The sequence below is a fragment of the Callorhinus ursinus genome, unplaced genomic scaffold, assembly GCF_003265705.2.
Source record: "Callorhinus ursinus isolate GAN/ISIS: 27379988/994484 unplaced genomic scaffold, GSC_fseal_2.0 scaffold39, whole genome shotgun sequence".
Lineage (NCBI taxonomy): Eukaryota > Metazoa > Chordata > Mammalia > Carnivora > Otariidae > Callorhinus > Callorhinus ursinus.
In genome coordinates this window covers 12463808-12489032 of record NW_027397101.1, presented here as the reverse complement: position 1 = coordinate 12489032, position 25225 = coordinate 12463808, and the positions used below count along the sequence as shown (strand labels likewise).

Genomic DNA, 25225 nt, shown 5'->3' with positions numbered 1-25225 from the left:
TTTTGAGTATCTGGGACAAGCCCATGTGAAAAACATTTTTGTGCAGGGAATCTTCTGGGCCTCTTTATGGTTAAGTCATCTGGTTGATCTTTGGCATGGCTGGCACAAAAGAGACAATTCCTGGGAGACAAATAATCTCTTAGAGGCACTGTTTCTGCCACTTTACTTCCTATTGCTGATATTTCTGAAATGCATTAATAAGTTTTTAGGAAACCACACTAGCCTCTGGCCAGGTAGATCTAATCTTGGTTCAAACAAACAACAAATAAAATCTGAAAAGGAATAAAGTAATTTTCTATTTTCTTTAAAGATCCCCTCTTAAAAATCAAAAAGAGAAATCAAATGAATTAATAATCTGAGATGTGAATATATGCAGGTAATAGTAATATTTTCCCTGAAGTGTCCACATCATTTCCAGTGCACACCTGAATGTATTCTCTAATACCACTTTAGATTTTGTCATTAGACAAAATTTGATTGTCTACTGACAATATTTACCTGTATTTTAATATCTCAAATTTGCATATTAGCTAAAGTAGGCATATCATAGAGTATTTCTTCCATTTTCTATAACTTCTATATTTAAGTGTTGAAATACATATGCATTTCCCAAAGAATGATCTATAGCACACCAGTCCTATGAGATTTCTTTCTTCTTTTTTTTTTTTAGATTTTATTTATTTATTTGACAGAAAGAGAGCACAAGCAGGCCAAGTGGCAGGCAGAGGGAGAGGGAGAAGCAGGCTCCCTGCTGAGCCGAGAGCCTGCCGTGGGGCTCAATCCCGGGACCCTGGGACCCTGAGCCAAAGGCAGACACTTAACCGACTGAGCCACCCAGGTGCCCATCCTATGAGCTTTCTATTGTTAACAAAGCATTCCATGATCAGATATAACTCCAAAAATAGCAGTTTACCTTAGCATATTATTGATCCTAAGAAGTCTGAGTACTTTGAAAATTTCCCAAATTTATATGACCAAGAAAGGATTTTGGATTTGTTTTTTGGCTAACATCACATGGAACTAATTTTTACAAAACATGCTGGAAAATATGAAAATATAGATTTCTCCTTCATAAATTATTTTTTTAAAGAATTTATTTATTTATTTATTTATTTATTTATTTGAGAAAGAGTGAAAACGAGAGAGATCACAGAGGGAGAGGGGGAGGGAGAAGCAGACTCTTGGCTGAGTGGAGAGCCTGATTTGGGGCTGCATCCCAGGACCCCAGGATCATGACCTGAGCCAAAGGCAGATGTTTAACCAACTGAGCCACCGGGGCTCCCCTCATAAGTTCTTTAGTAATGCAAATCAGATGATTAAAAAATGCCGAAGTGGAAATGAAATTTAGCAGATTTTTATTTTGCCAAAAAACCTTGGCTACTTTACCAAAAATAATTTACCACAATATAAATATATAATAATATATAATTCTAAGATGATTAGATTATTTAACTATGAGAAATATATTCATGTCTTCCATGAGAAAATGTGCATCTATTTAGTGAACAAAATTTTTTAAAGATTTTATTTTTATTTATTTATTTGAGAGAGAGAGAGAGCCAGAGGGAGAGTGAGAGAGAGAGAAGTAGACTCCCCTCTGAGCAGAGAGCCCGACATGGGGTTCCATCCCAGGACAACCTGAGCTGAAAGCAGATGCTTAGCCATCTGAGCCACCCAGGCATCCCTAGTGAACAATTTTTTTTAAGTTGACCTAACTATGCTCCTATCGAGTAATGATAAGATACCTGTTAAGGTCAGAGAAAGGTACCATGGCCACATCAAAAATCATGACATCTAGTACAGACGCAAAGCACACAGCAAACATCCTTTCCATGTCTTCCTTTCTCTCTTCCAGAATTACTATATATCTTTCCCACACTCAGTAAAACATGTTATGAAGATGGAGCTAACAGAAGAAGGTGTAATGTCACACTAGCTCTAGCCTCATAATCATCATCTTCATATAATCCCTTCTAGCTGAGTGACAGACAAGGTATTTCAATCAGCTTCCCAATACAAACTGGATACAAAACAATTGCTGAATGAAATGCAATCAATATTTTTGTAAATTCATAGCTTAGAGTCAAAGAATTTCAGAAAAATCTTTGACTAGATCTTAAGAGTCAGTAGAATCGAATGTAGCTATTCTGTGCACATTTGTCAACACCAGACACCCGTAGACTTGGGTTGTGAAGGTTATAAAGAGATCAAGAGACAGTATCTGTGAAATATGGAGAATTCAACCCTAAACTAGCTTTGGAGAATTCTACCCTAACCTAGATTGACTGTGACATATACCCATATAAAAATGTACATACACATGTATTAGCATTTTAATCGTCAAAAAATGGAAATATTCTAAATGCTTATCAGCTTAAATGTCTATCAATATTTACATATACATATTGATACATATATATAAATATACATCATAGATGATTTTCATAAACTTAAGGCTGAGCAAAATGTTCAATTATTAATTAAGGATGTTACGGGTGCCTGGTTGGCTCAGATGGTTAAGCGTCTGCCTTCGGCTCAGGTCATGATCCCAGAGTCCTGGGATCGAGTCCCACATTGGGCTCCCTTCTCCTTGGGAGCCTGCTTCTCCCTCTGCCTCTCTCTCTCTCTTCCCCTCTCTCTGTCTCTCATGAATAAATAAATAAAATCTTAAAAAAAATAATAAAGGATGTTACTTTATATATAATTTTGGGGAAGGAAATTTTTTCTCTACCTTCAAGTTTCTTCTAGCTGTCAAAGAGTTAGTTGGCATGAGACAGATTAATAAGAGTAAAAAACAATAACAACAACATTTAATTATGTACAGAGAGAGACCCAATAATGGAACTGAGATCCCAAAAACTAAGCAAGGCAGACAGTTTTTATACTTTTTAGAGAAAGAAGCCATAAAACTGTGAGGAATTGACAGGACAAAGAAAACTTATTTTCAGGAGTTTCAATTAGTAAGGAATTCTAAACAGAATTTGGGCTGGGGTAGTAAATAGTAGAAATAATAGGTTTATTTATATAGCTTTAGCTTGGAATTCCTTATCTCTGGTTTTATCTCTTTATTACCTGGTACAGAGACGGTACTTTTCACATGGGAGATTTATTTCCTACTTTCTGGAGACAAAGCAGGAGTCAGAGTATTTTTCTGGAACTCTTTTTTAAGTAACTTTAATTTAAAATAATCAATATTCCAAAGTGGCACATTTGGGGGCAGACTACGCTTAGCCTCTACATAGTTTTAAAACAACTAAAACAAACTAAACAATGTTTAGAGGTGTTACATATATATAGGAAAATAAGAGGAATTATAATTACTAATTAAGAAGCTAATCACTTGAGGAGGTGAGAGCATGATGTAGTTTATTTAGAAACAAGAGTACAGCAGGTTTCAGTTTTATTGCTAAGGTTCTACTTTTAAGCTGAATTGTAAGTACATGGAAATTCACTTTATTATTCTTTATGTCTTTTTATTATGATTCAGATATTTAACAATAAATAAATAAATTATTCATTTCATCCCTGAGAAAGTCTTGAAGGGTTTCTAATAGTTTATTTAATTTTAACAGTAACTGGTTGTGTTTTGAGGGGTAACTTTCCAATATAATATAGAAAAAATGACCAAAAAAGTGTTTTCTAATAAATGATAAAATTTCCTTTTTTGAACATGAGTTTAAAATAAATGAATTTAATATTTGATAGGTGATATTTTGTCATAAGTTTGTCCCTTTAATTTCAAAGAACTTGTTTTCATTTTGTGAGAGGTAAAGTCTTGATTTTTAGGGAGCATAAGGTTATTTCACTCTTTAATCTTATTTTTATTCTTTAAGAAGTCTTCTATTAATGACTTTAGGATGTTTCTTCTGGAAGTTTCCGCTCATCCCCAGTGTTCTCTAACTCTCCTCTTGGAAGATTGAAGGGAGTGGTAAAATTTGGTTGTATTGTTGAGGATAGAGGATGGTGGAATTAAAATAGTGGTTATTATAATGACACAAACAAAATGTTTGTTCACTTAATATCGATGACTCTTAGGAAGTGGAGTAAACAAGCTCTGGGATGATCAAATGGCAGGAAAGGAAAAGCACTAGATTTTGCCATGAGTGTTTCCTTCAATATCATTGGATTATTACTATAAATTTTTTCACAAATACTGTTTTTGGTGTAACTTCAGGGCTATGTCAACAAATTAACCTGACCACAACTCTGCCTCCAAAACCCTGATTTTAAGGGAGAGGTTTTAAAGGGGCAGTTTTAAAGGGAGATTTTTAAAGGGAGAATTTCAAATATAAAGTTGTAATATAACTCAGCACATTGAAAATGATTATTTCAAAGATTATATTATTTATATATATATATTTATATAATATATATATATTATTTCAATGATTATATTATTTTGGATTTAGGTCAACAAGTTGATACTTTGCCTCACATGCACACTTGGTGTGGCTTGTCAAATTTTAGGGGATTTCACTCAGCTATAAACTCTGTGGAATATAATTTAATCTTTCTTTCATGATACAAAAGCTACCTAAAGATATTGCTGCATTTAAGGATCAGTATTATGGATATTGTATAAAAGAAGCAGAGAAATGAGAGTTAATATAGATTTTCCTGGATAAAATAGGTTATATTCTATTTTGTAAATTTTGTACTTAAGTCATTTAGATAACACATTAAATATAAGTATTATAGTGACAAAATAGAGTAATAAAAATAAGACAGTGTCATGATTGTATAACCAAAAACTAATAGATTGTGAGAAAGATTTACATCTAATGCCTCAAAATGCTTGAACAAGAAATATATTCAATTACATATGATCTTGGAATTATAAATCCACATGCTCACATATGTATAGCTACTACTACTTGTGATCCATATTTCATTACTTTAACCTTACATGTAAGACAATTGTATGTTTTAAATGCAGGACTTCACCTGCTCTATCTACAGAGGTGATGTAAAATTTCTACTTGAATAGCAATAAATCATGTTAATTCAGCCCTAGTCAAATGAAACTTGGTAGAAAGGATGGAAGAAGAATAGGAATGAGAATGGTCAAAACAGACTATTGAGTATAAGAATCTGCCCAATTGAAGTGATGAAGTAATACTGGGTTAAGTACTTCCAGCTATGAAACAAGAACTAGATCAGCAAGAGTGTTTGTATAATCACACTAATCTACTGATAGTAAAATGTGTTAAAATAATTTTGTATGTTTTGATTTTAGTGCAGTGTTTGCTTACAAATTCAGTGAACACAATTCAAGTAATCTCAAAAATGAGGTGAAAATGGACTGCCTGCTAAAGGTTAATGAGATAAAACTGGGTTGCCTTGGAACTACAAGCAGAGCTCACAGATTAATAAAATAAGAGCCCACCTTATGCAGACCTCGTTCCACCACATTCTCTTCTCAAAGTGAGACTTGATGAAACTGGGTTTACCTATCAATGCCTCCAGAATTAACATGGGTACCTAATATTGACTAAAATGCATCTTTCTAATAAGATGCATTTTCTAAAGAGAGTTGCTAACCCATCTATACAGATCTGCATTTTCAACCCATCAACCTTCACTGTCAAAGTACCATCTGGGAAGTGAACATGTTTATTATTTTGTGTGTCCATTTGCATTTTCCTAGGTCCTCAAACTTTCATTCCCCCAAAATCTTAATAAATTAATAAACCAAGGGAAAATATGAGACACATTTTCCTTGTGCAAATGTGAAACAAAATTTTAAGAATCCTCTACTTGACAAAGAAGTTAGAATTCAAACATCTGGAAGATGCTAACCACTGATTTCCCAGTATCATTTCTTGGATAAATAATGACTTTTGACCCAAGCCTCTGCACATTTGAAAGCTAAGGTTCCTGGCCATGATTAAATCCAACATGGGTATTTAGCATCCTGTAATCATTTCATGGCTTCCACACAATATCCTTTCTTAGGGATGAATAAGAGGTTTTCTTTAAACAAATCCATTCCCTCTTCTTTAGAGAGGTTTTGTGTATGACTCTTAATCTCCATCTAAGTGTATTTGAGCACTGAGATAAACAGATTGTTTATTGTCAACTATATGAAAGACACTGCAGTGAGCCAGGATAAAACATGATTCATTGACTTTAATCATGTTCAAATGAGCCATCCCAGAGAATATCATGTGAAATACATATAGTGTAAAATAAAGGCAGTATTTTAGATAACAAACTTGTTTAGAATGCCTACTCCCAAGATAAATTGACTTGGTTCTGAATGTTACTTCTTAGTTCCTTTGACTACATTTGACTATAAAAGGCAATTCCTTGCTGATTAATTGCTGAAACATTTTCAAACTGATAAGGCTTTCAAGGTTCATCTCATCATTATAAATATGCGGGGGCTCTATTCTGACCACTTAATGTAATCTACTTATTAACTCATAAAGTATTGTTTAATCCGTATTGCCCCAGAGCTTGCTAACTTGTATCACCCCACAAGCTAGTTACACCCATACATCTGCCTTAAAAAGCATCATTAATATTTCTCTTTTAATTTTTTAAAAGATTAATCATCTGAATGCTGACTTGCTTTGCAGCAACTTGATCCTGAAAATTTTCTAGTCTTACAGGGTAAACTTCTGGTGACATACAAACCCCATCCTATATAGTTTCTTTTTTCTCCAAGTCTTCATCATATTAAACATATGCAGGCTTGTTCTCTATAAGTGGAGAAAAACATGCTAAATAGTATTCCCTCCATGAGAGAAAAAAAATTGAAAAGCTGGACTTAATTAAAATTGAGAAATATCTGCTCTGCAAAAAATACTGTGAAAAGAATAAAAAGCCACAAACTGTATGAAAATATTTGCAAAAGACCCATCTGATAAAGGACTGTGTCTTAGTTCAGATTACTATAAAAGAATAACACAGATTAGGTGGCTTAATAACAGACATTTATTTCTCAGAGTTCTGGAGGCTAGGAAGTCTAAGATCAAGATACGGATAGATTTGGTGTGTGGTGAGGACCCTTTTCTAGATTTCAGAATGCCAACTTCTGGTTGTATCCTCACATGGAAGAAAGAGAATAAGAGAGCTAGGGACACAAATAACCTTCAGAAGAGCTTCATTCTCATGACCTAATCACCTCCCAAAAGCTCCACCTCCTAATGCTGTTACATTAGAGGTTAAGATTTCAACATAGGAATTTGGAGGGGCACAAAAAAATCCAGTCCATTGCACACTCTTATTCAAAACATACAAAGAACTCTTGAAACTCAACAGTAAGAAAACAAATAACCCTACTAAAAACTGGGCAAGATCCTTAACAGACACTTCACCAAAGAAGATATACAGATGGCAAATAAGCATATGAAGAGATGCTGTACATCATATGTTCCCAGGGAAATGCAAATTCAAACAATGAGTTAACATTACACACTTATTAGATTGGCCAAAATCCAGTATACAGATAATACCAAATGCTAATGAGGATGTAGAGCAACAGGAATTCTCATTCATTGATGGTGCCGATATAAAATGGTACATCCACTTTGGAAGACAGCTTGGAGTTTCTTACAAAACTAAACATGCTCTTAACCATACTATCATCCAGCAATCATGTCCCTTAGTAACTGCCCAAAGGAGTTGAAATCTGTCCACATAAAATCCATACATGGATGTTTATAGCAGCTTTATTCATAATTTACTGAACTTGGGAAGTAACTGAGATGCCCTTCAGGAGGTGAGTGGATAAATAAACTATGGTACACCCAGACAATGGAATAGTTATAGTGCTACAAATAAATGAGCTATCAAGGCATGAAAAGACATAGAGGAACTTAAAGCACTTGTTCCTAAGTGAAAGAAACCAGTCTGAAAAAAACTACATACGCTATGATTCCAACTATATGACATTTGGAAAAGACAAAATTATGTAGACAATAAAAAAGATCAGTGGTTTCCAGGGTCTGCAGGGAGGAAAGAATGGATAAGCTAAGCACAAAAGGATGGTTAGGTCAATGAAACTACTCTGTATGGTATCATAATGATGGATATATACCACTATACATTTGTTCAAACTCATTGAATGTACAACCAACAGTCAGTCTTAATGCAAACCATAGATTTTGAGTGACAATGATGTGTCAGTGTAGTTTCATCAGCTTTAATGAATGTACCACTCTGGTAATCTCTGGTCAGGGATGCTGATAATGGTGGAGGCTATGCATGTGTTGTGGTAGGGGGCAGATGGGAAACTTCTGTACCTTCCATTCAGTTTTTTTGTGAACCTAAAACTACTCTAAAAATGTCTATTTAAATTTTTTAAAAGTCCCCTCAAAGAGAAAATAATTGTTTTTATTAACGATGTTAAAAAGATACTAGAAATGAGTGAAGGATTTGAATAAACATTTTTCCAAAGAAGATATGCAAATGGACAATAAGCACATAAAAAATTTGCACATCATTAGCCATTAGAAAAATGGAAATCAAAACCGCAATGAGATACCACTATAGGCTCACTAAAATACAGTTATGACGGAAAAGACAGATAATAGTAAGTATGCTTGAGGATGTGCAAAAACTGGAATCCTCATACATTGCTGACAGGAATATAAATGGGGCATCCATTTTGGAAAACAGTTTGACAGTTTCTCTAAATGATAAATACAGACTGGCCATATGACCCAGCAATTTCAGTCGTAGGTATACACATACTCATGAGAACTGAACACATATGTCCATAAAACCTCATACATAAATGTTCATAGCATGGCTGCATTTCTTTCTGGGAGCTCTAGGGGAACATACATTTCCTTGTCCTTTCCAGTTTCTAGAGGCTGCTTATATTCCAGATGTTCCTTTCCATCTCCAAGGCCTGCAATGACAATGGCCAGTAGAGTCGTTGTCAGATTATATCACTCAGATTCTTACTCTCCTGCCTCTCTTTCTCACTTACAAGAACTCTTATGATTACACTGGGCTCACCTGAATGATCCAGGATAATTTCCACCATCTCAAGTTCAGCCGATTAGCAATTTAATTCCATCTACAAACTTTATTATAATCCCTTTTGCCATGTAACAATATATTCACAGGTTCTTGGAATTACATTGTGGACATCTTTGGGGGAAGTTTTTCTGCCTACCATAGATGACTCTTTTTGTTTATTTATTTTTATCCTTTCTAAATGATTATTTTAAAATTAAGCCTACAGGCATGCCTGGGTGGCTCAGTCGTTAAGCGTCTGCCTTCCGCTCATGTCTTGATCCCAGGGTCCTGGGATCAAGCTCTGCATCGGGTTCCCTGCTCGGCGGGAAGCCTGCTTCTCCCTCTCCCACTCCCCCTGCTTGTGTTCCCTCTCTCGCTGTGTCTCTGTCAAATAAATAAATAAAATCTTTTAAAAAAATAAAATAAGATTAAGGCTACATTCAATAGATATTGCTAAATGAAAACATCTTATTTAAACAAAATATTTTTTAGTAGACATTATTTTTTAGAGCAGTTTAAGTTCATAGCAAAATTGAGTGGAAAATGCACAGATTTCCCATATATCCCCTACCACAACACATTTACACTTTTTCATGTATTCAATCATATATTAATCTTCCAATTAATGACTCATTCTGATGACACTCTAAAAATATTTAGGGACATGGAAACAAATCTACAATATATCAGAGAGGCATATGTATGTGTGTGTTTATGTGTTGTGCATATTCCTATTTAGTAATTTATTCAGAAATAACTGATGGAGGGGCCCCTGGGTGCTTCAGTCATTAAGCGTCTGCCTTTGGCTCTGGTCATGATCCCAGGGTGCTGGGATCAAGCCCCGCATCTGGCTCCCTGCTCGGCGGGAAGCCTGCTTCTCCCTCTCCTCTGCCCCTGCTTGTGTTCCCTCTCTATATAGATCTCTCTCTGTCAAAAAAAAAAACAAAAAAAAACAAAAAAAAACTTAAAAAAAGAAAGAAAGAAACAACTGATGGAAACATAGACCACAAAGTTAACTGGGAATATTTATCCCTGGCGACTGGAATTAGAGCTAGAAAATATATGTATATGACTGCATGAATGTGTGGGTGTGTGCATGCACATTTCTATTAATATATACATGTGTATATTTATACTTTTTCACATTTGTGATTGCATTTTACTCATTGTTAGAAACAATAAAATTTTGAAAATGAAGAATTAATGTACCACATGTCATATGCAAATGAAAGAGGTAAACTATTTTTTATTTTTTGATGGCATATGCTAAAGGTACACTTTTAATACAAGGATAACAAGTTATATCCCACATGATATAAGTGATCAAGGGCATATTATTAAGAAGGATTCAGAGGCCATATCCTTGTTCAGAGTGAAAGGATTTTGACTGAGTGGTAATGAATGCCATGCATGGAGCAGTGTTTAGCAATTGTAGTATGTATTCATCATCCCTATTTTAAGTCATTGGAGTTCTATTTTATACCCCAAACGCTATTTTCTGACATTCATTTTACCTAAAATTAAATGGTACTCTTTACAATCTAGGTAACAACACTCAAGTTAAGAAAGTGGGTTTTAGGCATATGTGATTGGTGATTTTAGATAATTTACAGTTAGAAGCTGAGACCTTTTTTTTTTTGAAGATTTTATTTATTTTATTTTATAGAAAGTGCATACAAGCGGGGAGGGGTAGGGGAGAGGGAGAAAATCTCAAACAGACTCAGTGCTGCTCCTGGAGCTCAACACAGGGCTGGATTTCACGACCCAGAGATAATGACCGGAGCTGAAACCAAGAGTCAAATGCTTAACCAACTGAGCCACCCAGGTGCCCCAGAAGCTCAGATCTTAATATTGCCTCATAAAAAGTGAAAAACCATGCCTAAAGGAAAAACAAAAGGTACTCATGAAAAGCAGTGTTGGTCTCACTAGCCCCAGTGAAAGGCAGTGGAGCCTGAAGATAGGAATAAGGAAGAGAAGCGGAAATCAACTGGGTGATAGTGGTGTGTATGCGGCTCTTGAGAATAAAAATTGTTGGAGACTGGTAGGGTGGGTATGTGTTATAGTGAGGAGAGAGGGAATTATCTTTTCCCCATGGCCTAGGATTTGGCCACCTGGCAATTATAAGTATTTAAACATTTGCTTTATCTTAACGACATCACAATTGTGCGGCACATAAAATTATAACCATAACAAGATTTCACACAAATTGATAATCAAATCAGACAGATGGACAGACTCAAGATCAGTCAGAGTTGGGGAAGATATGTGCTACGGTGAGCGCTGTGAATTGTGTAAGACTGTGGAATCACAGATCTGTACTTCTGAAACAAATAATGCAATATATTTTAAGAAAAAAGAAAAAGAAGAAGATAGCAGGAGAGGAAGAATGAAAGGGAGTAAATCGGAGGGGGAGACGAACCATGAGAGACAATGGACTCTGAAAAACAAACTGAGGGTTCTAGAGGGTAGGGGGGTGGGGGGATGGGTTAGCCTGGTGATGGGTGTTGAGGAGGGCACGTTCTGCGTGGAGCACTGGGTGTTATGAACAAACAATGAATCATGGAACAGTACACCAAAACAAATTATGTAATATATGGTGATTAACATAACAATAAAAAATAAAAAAAAAGATCAGTCAGAGTTGAGCAGGAACTATGCAGGAACACACATTCTGTGCAATTACAAGTACCTCTCATTTTCAGATCCACATCTGTACCTCCTTTTCTACTATTGATTCCAGTGAATGTAACCCATGCACAGGAAAGCAGGATGCTCCCACCATCCTCCTCACCAATCAGTCTACACACAAGGGGAAAAGATGCTCTCAGATAATTTCTCCAACTCTAATGTTATGACCCTGAGCTTACAATGGAAAATGATAATGGAATTTGTTTTTAAACGTACATACTCAGATGTATTTTATTTTTCTGGAATTCTAATATCACTTGCAGCTTAGAATAATACCAAATCTTGTAAAACTACAGCATATGTAGCCTATGCCATATTAGTTAAATTACTCTAATATACATTTGTATATTTTTCCAGTCTTTAGTTTGTTTTCCAGGTATTTTATACACTGTTCTGCTATTCTTAGACATTCGAAATCAAGCAATTGATTGATTCATGAATGCATTTAAAACACAAATTTAGTCCTCACAATGAGGCAGGTATTGTGTTAAATCCTGGGGAGAACAAGGTCAATAGACATATTTTGCATTCAAGAAGCACAAGTTCTTGTTTTGGATGACATTAACTAAGAGCTAGGGAACGGATTTTGTTTCTAATTTGTCTTTTCATAATTTTGTTCATGGACTTCTTTGAAGTCCATTGAAATATTTATTTTAGTATTTTGATCTTAGGATAATACTATTTTGTTCTTTAAAACACTATCATTGAGCTTTGTGCAGCAGCAGTATGGTAGCCAATGAGGTTTATCCAAGGTGCAATTATTGCTAATTAAAATACTAAGGTTTAATATTGTAGTTTTTGTATAATTTCTTAAATTTAGTTTCCAATAATACATTATGTGATATTTGAATTTAAACTGGACCCTGGGGTCAAGTCCTGCATCAGACTCTCTGCTCAGTGGGGAGCCTGCTTCTCCCTCTGCCCCTCCCCACTGCTTGTGTGCGTGCTCTCTCTCTCTCTGAAATAAATAAATAAAATCTTTTTTAAAAATGGAAAAAACTTAAAAAAATGAATTTAATATAGTTATACATTGTCAGACATAAAAGATATTTAAAGATTACCCAAAATTAGCAAAATATATTTTCATGTGTAAATTGATGTCAGAAATGTATTATAATGATTTATAATTGATAATAATATTTGTGATGAGTTTCCTTATGCAAAAAAATAATTATTGTACACGTGTGAGTCAGAAACTCTGGTAGGTGATTAAAATTCATCAGTGTACAAATAGATTAGTCTTTTTCCTTTAGCCTTTGCAAAGCTTCCTTTCGAAGAAAGGTTGGGAAAGGAAAATGAGGCTCAGAAAAGGAAAATTAAATAACAGAAGTATAATAAGTATGATGTCAGATTTACTGGGTTTAACACTAACAACCTAACATAAATGTCTAACCTAAATATGGACAACAGAGAAGACATGGCACTAGGGATTTTTTCATGTTTTTCTGACTTTTGTTTGCTTTTTTTTTCTAATGTGGTATTTATAAGAGGTGTGGGGTAGAGCTATTTAAATGGAAAAGATGCTTAATTTTAAAACAGTCATACCATATATATCTTTGTGCCTTTTGAGGAATTGTACTTTTGTCATTTTTATTTATTCAACAAAAATGTATTAAATCTCTAACAGGAAATGGAGTAGTAGGTAGATGGGTAGTAGAAGAAAATACATAGTATACCTTAATGCAATTTACAAAACAAAGGACTGCTTAAATTACTTTGTTTCAGTCTATGAATGCCTTGTATTCAGTAGATAATTATATAGGCATATGTTGGAATTTATCATATAAAATACTGCACTGAATAGAAAATTAAGAATAAACAAAATTATACTTTAGATAAGCATGTGTCTTTATTTGGAGACATAATTTGTGTCTTTTTATGTATTATTCAAATAGTTTGTCTTGAAATACCTATCCTATGATTTTCTAGCCTATAAATTAAAGCTCATATGTATTTTTCTATTGCTTCAAGGATTTAGTAATAATCATCCTTCTTACTATGTTGATGCCTTTGTCATTTCTGATTGCATGCATATTTTCATTTTAAATGTAGAGCAATAAGGAGGAAAAAAAAGGCCAGCGCCAATACTGAAGTTTTTAGATGTTTAAGTGTTAATTTGCAAACAGTGTAAATTTCTTACATATTCTACTTGATTAAAAATGATGCCTATATTCTTAAATAAACAAAGTAAACAAGTAAAGAGGACTTGTCACCTGTAAGTGACAGAAAACAACTTCAAGGGCACACTCATGATGGGAACAGAAGTCAATATGATCTGATGGTCTCCCAATGAAACACATGTGAAGTCCATACTAATTAGCTTGTAAATCAGACTAATACTTGGTTTATTTGGGCCAGAAAGACTACCTACTGTCAAGCAATCAAGTACTACCCCTTTAATTGCAATTTATTCCAACAACCACAATTTATTGATCCTAGCATACACTTATGCCACAGCAGTATCATTATTTGACTTTATTTTAACAGCTCCAAAAGGTTAGAAAGTTAGAAACCACTGTGAAAGAAACCATTAAAAAGTTGAGTTGCTGACATTGCTTTACACTCTATGCCAAACAATGTTTACTATATGTGTGGAATTATTAAAAGGAGAAATAAAAAGGAACTTATATTCATTGGCACTTAATATGAACTAGTGATTTCTTATAGCGAATATTACTTAATAATCACAAAACACACAGACAAAAACAAGGAAGATCAAGATTGTGATTTGCATTTTACAGATAAGCTGAAGCTTGAAGACTTTAAGTACATTTCTCAGAACTATAATGTTAAAATGTTAAAACCATCTTTCTGACTCCAAAGCACATGTTTAGTCTTTTGTGTGATTTCTGGAACAATTTTTGTACACTGTTCTATGACATTGTAGTCAACTTCAAACACTCTAAGTGATATTGAAAGTGCAGAGACAGCTTATCCACATGAGTTTTGTATCCAGTATGGTCTTTAAAACACAAAACATCAATATCTGATCACACATTTATTAGCTGTATTACTTTGTATAAGCCAATACATGTTATTTATTTATTTACTTATTTAAGAATTAGAGTTGTGAAATTTCACTTTGGAATTTTCAGCTAATTAGATAATGTACTGAGCATGCTTGGTAAAATAACTTTTGTAGCTCAAAGAATCCTTAGGAAATATTCAGTACATATAAAGAGTGGTTTAAAGTTTGGCATTTTTCCCCCTTTCCACCCCAAAATTAAAAAGGCCACCTGACTTAAATTTGACAAATAAAACTTATATATACTTAAGGTGTACAGTTTGATTATTTGTTATACATGTACACTGTGAAATATTCACCACCATCAAGCTGGTTAACAAATCCATCACCTTATATAGTTTGTGTGTGTGTGTGTGTGTGTGTGTGTGCGCGTGTGTGTGTGTTGAGAACACTTAAGATCTACCCTTTCAGCTAATTTCAAGTTTATAATACAGTATTGTTAACTAAAACTGTGTATCCCTGGACCAGCATCTCCCATATCCCACTCCTTGATAACCACCATTCTATTCTCTGTCTCTATGAATTTAACATTTTTGATTCCATGCAGTATTTGTCTTTCTGCATCTAGCTTATTTCACTGAGCTAATGTCATCAGGTTCATCCATTTTGTCACAAATGGAAAGATTTTCTCCTTTTTTAAGGCTGACATATTCCTCTGTGTGCACACACATGCACATGTATGTGTGTGTAATCACATTTTTGATCCATTTATCAGTAAACAGACATTTGGGAATGTAAATTGGCACATCAATTAGAGAAAACATGGATGTTACTCAAAAAATGGAACTACCTTATGATCCAGCAATCCCACTTTTGGATGTATATCCAAAGGATTTGAAATCAGTATCTTGAAGAGATATCTGCATTATTCACAAGCAAAAATATGGATAAAACCTAAACATTCCTCAATGGATGAATGGATAGTGTAATTTTTTTATACATACATTCTGAGTAGGCCTGAATTGACTGATGAGCTATCAAAATTCTTCATGCACCCTCTGTAAATCCTTGACTAGATTTAAGCCAGATTTAGTCTAGCCTACAGGAAGAGACTGAAAGGTGAAAGTCCTAAATATTTTCTTTGTATCATCCAGAGTACTCTGCTTTTAATGATTCCATGTTTGTCACTTCCATAAAATATTATTCATAGGATATATAAACCAATAAATTGTAAAATGCTAATGAAATTAGAAACCATGGATCTAGTCCAATGTCCTCATTTTTGCAGGTGAAGAAATGGAGAATCAAAGAAGTAAAGGACCTGTCTCAAAGTCACACTACTAGTAAGTAATATCTTGTAGATCTAGAATCAGATATCAGACTGTTTGACCTGCATTCTAGCCATTGCAGAATGATTTCTCATATTAGATACAATGTTGAAAACTGTGTAAAACTGTTTCTATACTTGTTTATACCACATTTAGTCAGTGACAGTAGTTGCATACCACCTTCAACTCTGCTATACACTTCAGAGGATTTTTAGAAAGTGAGGTACAGGATGTTCTTTTTAAGAAGAAACAGTGTAGCTCATGAGATGATATAGCAAAAGAAAAAAGCTGGAATTCATCCTAAGGCTTTCTATGTTCAAGGTGCTTAATATAAATCTTTCCATTTAATCTTCACAAATATATTGTAATAGAGGTGGTTTAATCCCTATTTTTAGAAGTAAACTAAGGCTCTAAGGTGTTTGGTAGTTTGCCCGAGTATATAGAGCTGTTTAAAGTCAGAGCTAATTTCAAATCTAAATCTCTCTGACTTTAAAAATGCCCACTTTTGTACTATACAATTCTGTATTTAGACAGAAAACAAATGAAGGCACTGATCAATGCAAATAGTACATGATTCCAAGCTAGTATGATATAACCAGTTGTATAATATACTGCATAGTTCAAGGCACTAACAGAATATTAAATAGTGAAAGATCAGCTTGGGTTGACACTGTAAAAAGGTTGATATGCTCTTACTACAGACTCCCTCTAGCAATGCTTTGAAAGCTTGCTGCTACAAAGATATTATATATATATAAAATGATATCTGTGAGTGAGTGGAAAAATATTGGTAACACATATATAATGACACTACTGGTAGAGATTGTCAAGATACAGTAGAATGCTGGTTTCAAAGAGGGAAAGTTTACTTTAGCTGTTGGGATATGAAAGAATTGCTGACCAAAGCACATGACATTTTGAGCTGGATGGGATGTAGATATGTGGAGTTGGATAAAATCATTTCCTTTCAAGAAGAGAATATGAGAAGCATGGAGGTGGAAATAAGTAGAGACATTTGGCAATAGGGTATAGGCTAAAATCATAGAAAATGATAAGGAAGAATGAGACATTATTTCAAAAAGTAGGACTGACATTGGTTGGTGGAAGTCTTTGAAGCCTGGTTTTAAAAATATATATATTTTACTATATAAGCCATAAGTAGTCACTGAAGGTGTTGGACTTCTGTAATTATTTTTGTTTGTTTGTATAATCAGATCTGTATCTTGGGGGAAAAGTGTGATAGCCTTATGTTGGATGGACTACATGGGTGAAAAATCAGAAGTGAGCAGACCAAATAGCAGGTGTGAAAATATGAGGGCAAACATCCCCACTTAATGTTTAACTATTAGAGAGAATAAGACATCTCCCCTCCCCAGTAGCCATAATCACTCAATTTCTATAGTCACTTTGAAGCGGAAGTATTACTGATCTCATCAACCATATCTTAAGGCAATTTTCCCTCAAAGAAACAAACAAAATTCCATAGATCCAATGTCTATTTTCCTCCCAAATGCCCCTTTTCTTGATATTTGTTAAATGAATAAATAGGTCCCTTTTCAATCTACACATCTACCTTGAAAATTCCTGTCATGTGAGGGAGAATATAGATGTCATGAGAGGTATTATGATTATTATTATTATATCATCATCATCATCATTATCCTGGAACCGTAACTCTTCCTAGAGGGGTCTTTATCAGTGAAAACTATCCATGTGCTTTGAGGATCCCTGTTTACCTAAAATTTGCACTTCAGATAAAGGAAGGGAAAAACTAAGGGATACTTGTTTATCTGCTGAGTGGCATAAACAAACTGGAAGTAGCTGTGTTATCCTAAAGCATTTTGCTGGGATAACAAAGGAGCAACAACAATGAAAAAACCTTTATGGAAATTTTGAATCCTTTAGCTTTTCAAAGGTCAACTGCTTGGTTTTAACACCCACACTGGGTAGAAAGAGCCCTGAAAGCTCTCTGCCCTGCACTAGATAAACAACACAAGACGACTCCTGCTCTTAATGAGGATTCCACTTTAAACCCACAGCACTTTCCTAATTTTAGAACCTTTCTTTTTCCAGGAATCATATGCATCCATTAATGAAGCTGAACAATACCAACCCAATAGCCTGCTGCTTCCTAACTATGATTTCTCAAGTAATGGCAATTGCCCTCTGAACAATTTTTCTTCTTGTTCAGTTGATTTCACACCCATGAAACTTTTTTCAGATTATTTTTCCTTTTTTGCATTACATTTTTGACCCTGGGTCCTCTTTAAGAATGTGCTTCTTTGAATTTATATTAATTTGCCTTATAAGCAATATTTCTGCTGAATGTATCCCCTTTATATTGCACCTCTCTTCTGCTTTCTTAGAGAGAAAAAATATCCTTTTATCCTTTCCAAACATGGGCTATCCCTCTCAAAGGCAATGCCTTTGCCATTAAAGATATTTTGGCCAAAGTGATACATATTAACATTTCTGAGCTTCTAAGAAAACAGCACTTTGATGTAGGGGCTATTCAAGTAAATTCTGTCTCTCTGTATTTATGGTTTGACATTTTCTTTGGCCAGCTATTTGTAATGAAAAGGTGAGTTAAAGTTTTGGGTGAGAAAGAAAGTACTCCACCTTTATCGATAAAAGTAATGAAAATCAGAATAGGGCAGCCTTGTGAGGGTTCGGTATGAGCACTGAATATCCATAGCACTGTGTCTGTCACACAGAAAAATTATTTGTTAAGTGAACACGTGCATTATTCACTTGTAACTGTCAGTCCTTTTGTCTCTGTCTATTTGTGAAAGTAGTGTAGCAGAGCAGTTAAAGACTGCATTGGTATGGATAGAAATCTAGTATTAGAACTCAGGCAGCTGTCTCAAGAACCAATCCTCTGCTTGTTTGAATGCCATTCATTGGCCAAAAAAGTGAGTTTGTGCATAGACAGGACTGTAACATTTACTCTACGTGACCTCTAGTAGCCAATTGTGCTAGGACCTGGCAAGAAACATGGTGTTCTCGGCATTGTTTCCTGGTTATAACTATGGTAATGCTAGTAATGCTAGCAAGACCAAGGGGCATTCCATTTACAGTTTTCTTTTTATACATTCCAGATTGGTCTTTGGGCTAAAAAAAAAAAAAAAAAAGAGTGAGCTCCATATGATAGAGGTGAAACTTACTTCATGACTTTTAATATCTGATATAGATAAATGAGGGAAAACATTTGTTTTATTTTCCAAGAGAATAAATTAATAAATGCTATAGCACTATGAAAATTTTAAAGAAAAAAAGGATTGTTGAAAACATGTTGTAACGTAAAAATATCATTGTATTATGGGAGGTTGTTTGGCACAGAGATAAAGACCACAGATTCTGGGGAAACTTAATATGTATAAATAATGGATTCCACCATTTATTATTTGTATAACCTTGGAGAGGTTTTCAAATGTTTCTGTACTTCATTTTCTTCCACTGTAAAAACATGTACTTCACAGAGTCATTCTAAGTATTAAATCAGTTAATGCATGCAGTTTCTGACACGTAAGCATAGAAAGCTTTTGTTTTGAGTATTATTAAAGTTTGCTGACTTAGTATTATATTCATTACATCTGAAATTTTTCGTGAAATAAATCATCAGTCCATATATGAAGTCTTTTTTTATGTATAAGTTTGCAAAAGCACAAGTTTTGTATGTTAAACTAATATTAATTTGCTTAGTACATATTCAGTTAAACTCTGCCTTGTATTTCCCACATAAATTTCCTATTCAAATGCATAGTAAGTTGATAGATATCATTCTTTGGCACCAAGTCTAAATCCACTTGGAATGTGACACTAAGAAAAGGAAGCATGCTGCTTTAGTAATTTATCTATAAATGTATAAATCTATATATCTATTTCTATTTCTAACCCTAACTTTTTCAAGATCTTTTCATTAAATTTTATTTGGAATTTATAATGAAATGCATACACATATATTGTGATATCGAGGGGAAATTATGTTTTACAAATTGACATTAATTAAATTGACTTAAAATAATTTTAATAGAATACTCCCCACAACACACAAACACACACATTTAATAAACCAAATATGGACCACTAAGTTTTGAAACTATAAAATTGAAAAGATCTTTTGTTAAAAGGAATTATATATTCTAGCAAATTTCACTATATGCCTATTTTTGCCAGTGTTACACTTGGAAGTCAATTCATCTAGTCTGCTTTATCAAATGGCTCCCTGTTTTTGAATATTGATCCTCTCTACTCAAAACCTCCCAAGCAGTTTGTTATTTCTTCATTGCACATCTGGAAACAGCTCATCTCTGTGTCTATACAGGATGGCCTCCATAGAGATGGAAATTCCAAAGCACCAGTTGTCCTTTTCAGTCTCGTTCTAATACTATTTCCTTGATTTCATCGTTGGGACTCATCTCCCCTCCCAGGATGGCTTGGTGTCTTGTTTCTGTTACTGCTCTTATCAACAACAGCCCTATAGTTATTTGCCAACTCTGTTTTGGCTGGCTGCTAATGAAAATAAAACTTTCTTTTATTGCTTGTTTAAAACTTTGTTTTATTGTTCTTTTATTGTTTTCTTGATTGTTTGTGATTTTGTTTAATCTTCCATCATCTAGAACACATACAAATATTGTCTGGATCTAATTTTCTTAACTGATGGTGGTGTGCCCATGCCCACTGACCCCAGTTCCTGTTAAGTTCTTGCTTGTGACTGAATTCTGGCCAGGGGAACATAGGCTAGGCTATGTGTTCCACTTCCTGGCCCATTAAACTTCCCTTGCTTGATTCTCCATGTTTTTCCCCTCCGAAGATGACTTTATTTTACATAAAATCAGTGCTCTCCCAAAATACTTTTACTTTTTGTTTCCTCTTTCTGACCACTTACTAATCTCCTTCCATCCACACTCTGGAATTCAGTCTTGGCTTTCATTTATTTTTGGCTTAATGTTGGCTAGAATTCTACTATATCCAGTGCACATCACCAACACTTATTTTAGTCTGTAACTAAAGTATCCGCAAAGAGTGGGTAATACCCCACTAGCCTTATGCTGAGGGTTGCTTTTGTTTATTTGTGCTTACCTGTTTATATTTTCATGGAGTTTTTATATATACTTTTGAGAAAGTTAGTTTGCTTAGGAAGAGGGACCTATACAATAATAAGCTCAAAAAATGTTTTTAAAGATTTTATTTATATATTTGACAGAGAGAGAGAGTGAGAGAGGGAACACAAGCAGGCGGAGTGTGAGAGGGCAAACCAGGCTTCCTGCTGAGCAGGGAGCCCAATGCCAGCCTTGATCCCAGGACCCTGGTATCATGACCTAAGCCGAAGGCAGACGTTTAATGACTGAGTCACTCAGACGCCCCTAAGCTCAAAAATTTTAAGTTACACTTTGAACCAAACTGAGGCACATGAGGTGAGGCTATTGGAAAGGGAAGAGACATTGAAACAAAAGTGTTTGTGTCAGTAGCTTAAAGAAGTTCCAGGTTCCTGGAAGAAAGAGAAGTAATACTAGATAAGTCTTGTAAAAGAAAAAAAAAAAAAAAAAAAAACGTTTGAAAGCATTTTCTTCACAGGATGAGCGACGGTTACCTTTTAAAATTTGATTTAATGTATAGGTATATTGGCCTATTATAACCTCTTTTCATAGTCTTTGTTGACTAAATTGATGAACAACTTTCAGACCTTCTCCAATCTTTAGTTTATACTTACTTTTATGTATAATACTTAGCTTCAGCACCTTGCCCTCCAAAACACACTCTTTTTTTGTGAGTATATTGACCATATTTTCTCACCATGTAAACTGTCCTGTTTAGAAATCCAGTATTTCATTTTATATGTTAAAGATGAAAATGAGGAAGATCTGGGTAAACTTTGTTATGACTCCTGTAAATTTGGTAAAAGGAGGGAAATTTTTTTGTAGTAACAGAAAATATAAATATCCTGTATTTAATGCACTAGTTCAAATGATGAGAAGGTAGCAAGGCTCATTCAAGTGCCCAGATTCAAAAGCTGATTACATAGTGTTTTGTTTTCGTGTAAACTAATGATCAGAGACTGAGATTTGCCTTTGTCAATAGTATTTAACACAGGTTCACTGCAAGAATTTCACAAGTCAATAGTGTGCAGAATAATGTCTCTTGATAATCCAATAAGGAAATAAAATACTCCAACCCAGTGTTAGATTAATCACACTATTATTCCAGGCAAGGAGAAATGAAAGTAATGAAGTCCAAATTTCGTTGAGGTGTACCTTTATATGAGTTGGTACTCAGAAGCGGTGGCTAAACCAACTAGTAGTTGATATCCAGTTGCCAGTGCAAAGGTAACAGTACCCTGTCGCTAGAGCACATTGCTAGGGAACAAGTATAGGACAAGGGTGTTGACGGGCAAGTGGATCTTCTTCATGCGGCCACTGGACAGCTTTCACCACTGCTTGTAAAAGAGTCACCTACACTGTAGTAGGAACTAATTGCCCTACAGTCTTCATAGAGCCATTTTAGATCAACAAAGTTTAGCTTTGCCCACACTGAACATTCTTGAGTAGTCCTCAAAAAATCCATGTTCATAGTCAAAATGTCCCCTTGCCACAATTGCTTCTTCCTATGTTTTTATTGCTAAGCCCCCAGTGGGACCCCTCAGCTGCTGAGCTACTGAGTTCTTACTGGTGAGAACAGATAAGTTGATGATATCCTGACCCAATTTACTTCATTCTTATATCAAAACCCCTTAACTTCTAAAAAGAACATTTTTTGGTCTTTGTCATAAATAAGTGGATTTGAAATCATGTCAAACCAATACATAACACTCAACAATCCCAGACCTAGAGAGAGCAAACCTAAATTATGCAAGGGAAAGGATCAGACATTTATAACAGAGTTATGCTTCTTGCTATGATTTATTAGGAATAGCAAACTATTTCAGAGTAAACTTGACATAAAGAATGTAGAATTCCTAAGGCAAATGAAATTCCATTGACCTAAGGGCAGACTGAATTGGAAGATAAACGACTTTAGCAAACTCCTTGCTGGGATTGAGTAATTTTCATAGGTATCCTAGTGCATGCCATGGAAATGGCAGACCTTAATTAGGTAGACTAATATCCCTTACAAAACTGTACCTTTTCTAAAAGAAGTAAATATTATCTCTCTCCCAGCCTCTCCAAATCCCCACGCCCCTCAAAAATGAAATTAGAAAACAGCAGATTCCACTTCGTCAGGGCAGCCAATTAAATGGCTGAGGGTGTCTGTTTCTGTGTCCTTTTCAGAAAAAAATTGTATCATTAAATCGCTGAAATTGTAGTGTCAGCAGGAAATAGAGCAAATAGCTGCCAAAGGGAGAAAACATATGAACAATACAGCTCCTTTGATGTCTTCCTGCCCTCCTTCCCAGTGTCTATTGCTGAACAAGCTACAAACAAAATGTGAGGGAGCAAAGGCTTATGCGTATAAGCCTGGATGGCTTCAACCTCCCTTGCTGAGAGGCTTGCTCACTGATTTCTTCCGCTCCCACTTGACACCTTAGGCAGACCTCACTAACTAATCAATGTTTCAAAACACAACTCCCAGTGCCCTGCCTCTGTTCCTCTCCAACTACTGTTCACTCGTGGAATTTACTCTTTCATCTTCTTTAAAAGGAAAAAAAGAAATCGTTCTTTTATTCATTCAACAATTTCCTATGGAGCTCCCACCTTGTGCTAGGCACAAGTCCCACCTTGTGCTAGTTAAGTTGCGTCTGTGAACAAAACAGGCAAAATCCTTGCCTTTAGGAGATTACTTGGAAGTATTAAAAAAAGTAATTATATACATCATAAATCTACCCATTATATGATTAGGTAAGGGAAAAAGAGTTGTGGGATTACAGTTTTTAATCAGATAGTCAGAAGTTTGGGAGAAAGTGTTTCATGTTTCCCTCAGAGGCTCGTGGCATAGTGGTTAATAAAACAGACTCTTCTTACCAGGCTGCTAGGGTTCCTAATCCATCCCTCTCTGTCACTTATTAGTTACTTTGAGAAACTTACTTTTTTCTCCAGGTCTCAATTTCCCCATCTCTAAAGTGAGGATCATGTTAATACCTATTGAGTTATACTGCATATAAAAGATTTATAACATAATATATAGAACATGTTACATAGTGCACATAGCAAGTACATAGTAAGTAGGAAGTGAATTTGGTTCTTGTTAAGTTCTGAGAGGAGGGTACACCTCATTTTAGAGACATCTGCGTGTGAAAACTCAAAGATGTTTCTTTTCTCCTTGCTAATCTGAACCTCAATTGTATGACCAGGAAAATTAAGATAATTCCTACAATTTAGGGCCATTGTCAGGATTATAGGAAGGTTCATATTATATATTCATAGAAGATCCCTAGTAAGTATCATGCTCTCTTCTCTTCTAGACTCAGTTGAAATGCTTTGACATGTTCTCATATTATCTCAGCTAGTGAAAATCTTAAGTCTCCTGGTATCACTCATGGTACTTATTACATATTAGCTTGTGCTATATTGGATTTCCTCCCTTCTAAATCATCGTGGATAATTAGGAGCACACTGTCAATTTAATAGCAGCTTTTCAAGGGGAGAAAAGAAACACTCCCACATTAAAATACACCTATCAATTATATGATGTTCTCTGATTTTAAAATGATTGAAATATGAAAAAAATAAGTGATTTAAAGTGATTGAAATATGAAAAAAATCAAGGAAATGCGTTACTTTCTGTTTACATCTCATTGTTGCTGCTGTGTGATTACTCAGAAACTATGCAATTCTTTGTATCCTTCCCTTTGGTTAACCCACTGCCTTGCACAATGAAAGAACTCAATAAATACTTCCTAGAGGACTGAATGGATGACTGCATAATTCCCCACACAAAGGAACTGATTTGAGTTTATACATGTCAAATGAAAGTGGATCTTGGTCTTTCAAGTAGGGAGTATTTCTTAATTCAAAACTGCCTAAAGACAGAAAGCATATAGTAAGGTAATTTTTTTAAAAGCAAATTATGCATGAAGAGCATTTAAATGTTTATTTCTGTTGATTTTATGATTGGTTAGGACTCTTTGATTGTAAGTTAGAGAAAATCGGACTAACAGCAATAAAGCAGGAGTGGTTTCTATAAACATACAGGATTCTAGAAGCAGAATATAGAGCTCGAGAGCAGGAACGCAGTGCAACTCTGTTCCGCTTCTAGCACCCGTTTGTTTATGAATCCTCTCTTGCTGCTAACAAACCACTCCTAGCTGAATGGCATCAAACAGTCTGTGGATCGG

At 34.8% G+C, this 25225-nt stretch overlaps 1 long non-coding RNA gene and 1 pseudogene across 2 annotated transcripts in view; both read left to right on the top strand.

Annotated features, from left to right (window-relative positions):
* Positions 1 to 25225, top strand: part of LOC112836255 (uncharacterized) — a 1106139-nt gene that overhangs the window by 263594 nt on the left and 817320 nt on the right. For both annotated transcript variants that reach the window (XR_012374749.1, XR_012374748.1), the window contains one exon: positions 15915 to 15969. This is a non-coding gene — a long non-coding RNA (uncharacterized lncRNA). The remainder of the gene's footprint in view (positions 1 to 15914; positions 15970 to 25225) is intronic.
* LOC112836308 (U4 spliceosomal RNA) lies at positions 12369 to 12478 on the top strand (annotated as a pseudogene).